Raw genomic sequence first — 2,737 nt, 5'->3', positions numbered from 1 at the left:
TCTATGTTCACCTTGAAATGCAAAATTTTGAAACTTATCTTCGCTAGCCATACACCAAGGGCAAGGATGAGTTGAAGCTGTTGTTTCAAATTCAAAAAAAAAATTGACCAACTTTATATCAGAAGCACAAAAATATTTAATACTGTTTAAATTAATAAAATCGATTATTATTTTTATATTTTCGTAAGATTTTTGCAAAATTTCTAGAAGTGCAATAATAATGAGTTTTTTAACCATCTTTCTATTTTTCTTTACATTCTTCATAACTAAATTTTTTTATCTTTTTTATAGATACCTCGCAACAATCTAAGATATTTAAACAAATTTTCAAAAATCCAGCTCCTCCATCAATGCCAACTTTTAAAATGTTCTCTCTTGAAATATTTCTTTTTTTTGACAACATTTTCCACCAGTCCTAAAATATCTTTGCAATAAGCCATCACCTTTTCACCCTTATCAAGTATTAACAAACCTTACGTTAAAGTATTTATTTAAAATGGTGTCATATTCAATCAGTTTGTTTCTTGTATTTTTTTCAAATGATTTGCGACCTTTCCAACTTCTAAAAATGCTCAAAACTTTGCCCCTTGTGTGTTACTGAGACCACAGGCATTTTTTAATTTGTTCACTTCACTTATATGTATCGGTGAATCAGTAAACAAAGCTTTAGAAGAAGTTTTTGGTCTTTATAAACTAATAGAAAATCTGCGTCTCGTAACCTTAATTAAATTCCCTTATTTTCAAACTTTTGTTTAAGTGTTTTGGAACATTGCAATGCAGCACCTCTATCGTCTATATAAAAATCAACAATATAAAATTTTTTATTACTTTAGAATTATTATTATAATTTAGTTTTAATAAGAAATTGATAATAAAATTACTATTTTTTTATCTTCATCTAATTGCTTCATTAGGTTTTCCCTTCCCTTTGTAATACAACAGATGTGGGCTAATCCTGGTCCAATAACATTTAAACATCTTTTACAAACTTTACCTGGTCCTGAATAGGGTAAAACGTTCATGTTGAGTTTAGGTCTTCCTTTTTTTTAATATTTAATCCACGTATTAGATTACTCCTAGCAGTAAGGCAAATATCACGTTGGCAAAAATGTTGGTTTTTAGTAAGAATAGTTTCTTTGATCTTAGAGAAATCAAATGGTTTACATAAAACTGTATTGGTATTACCTTTTTCTATTTTTACTAAATTAATTCGACATCTTCCACAAACTCCATTTGGAAAACGGTTATCATTTAAATTAATATTGTCAATGAAATATTTTTTAATTCCCAATAAAACTACACTTCCTTCTTGTATTTTACTTTAATTTTTTCCGATTTCAAAACAAATTAAGCAAACTTTACTCGTACTTTGACTGTGACTTAGCATTGAATACGGCATTTCAAAGATAAAATAATTATTAATGTTTAAACTTTCAAAGTACAACGGTATTACAAACGCAACACGTAACAAAACACAAATTACAATAATGCATAAAATTCAAAACTCGTTAAAACTAAAAGTGGTTTTTAATTAACTGATTTCAATTATAATAGCAATAAAGAATGCTTTTGAGGGTTATTTAAGTTGACGTGATTCAAATTAAAACAGTAGTTTGTAAAAGTAAAACATGTAACATTTTATAAACACGATTTAGTAAAACAAACATAAGAATATTTAAAAAAGTTAAAAAGTAATTATCCACAATGAAGCTAACAAGCCTCTGAATTTTTCATCATAATTTTACTCAGCTCTGGGAAAATAATTTAATAGGTTTTCAAAAATTATTCGAAAAGACTGCATAAAGTTATTGTTGCATATAACTCTCGTTATACTTTCTTTTCTAAAAGTCATACTGATTAACTATATATATAATTTATTGTAAAAAGTTTAGTTTGTAAAACATGAAACAGTTATTATTAACTTGTTATGTTAAATATCACTAAAAACCACAACAAAAAAACTTAAACTTTCTTTTTATTTGTGTCCCATTGATCGGACCCAATTATATTAAAACTCTAAGAACACGCCCCTAACGTAACGCCCTTAAAACGTTTATGAATTATTTTTCTTTTCATATTATTAGAATCAAAATTTATCCGCAAATTTTAAATACTATTCCAAAAAAATATGCCGTTTAAAAGTTGTGACCTTTTAAAGTTATTTTTTGCAGTTAGTTGCTGAATAAAAAACTAAAAACAATAAGAACTTTTTAACAAGAAGAGATTATTGTATGAAATTTTAAATCTGTCGATTAATTTTAACCTAGTTAAAGATATTATGAAATTTTTTTTTTTTTTTTTATTGAAACCATACATGGGGCACAAGGACCCAAATTTTAGGTTTAACATTGTTTCCAGTCTCCGATCGTCGCAATTTTTTGCAAAACACTCTTATTTTGCAATAGTATGATTATTTCAAAATTTTATGTATATTAGAAATCAATTACGGATTGTGATAAAAAATAAATAGATATTAAAATAGATTAGAGAATAAAAATGCATTTAAATGCATTTTAGATGCATTAAATACATGTATTCAATTGCATATTTTAAAATGCTTTAAGTATATCTATATATGTAAATAAATGCATTACAAAATGTACAAATGGAGTGATATAAATACGTTATCTATAACACGTCGTTAGCATTTCCTTAATTTAGTTTTGTTTTCTCATTGTAAGTTTATGGTTTTTATAGAATGAACTTTCGTATCTTCGATTTTTATTTTAGTAACATA

Source organism: Hydra vulgaris, chromosome 15 (genome assembly GCF_038396675.1).
Source record: "Hydra vulgaris chromosome 15, alternate assembly HydraT2T_AEP".
Taxonomy (NCBI): domain Eukaryota; kingdom Metazoa; phylum Cnidaria; class Hydrozoa; order Anthoathecata; family Hydridae; genus Hydra; species Hydra vulgaris.
The sequence above is the reverse complement of the archived record's forward strand: the minus strand, read 5'-3'. Positions refer to the sequence as shown.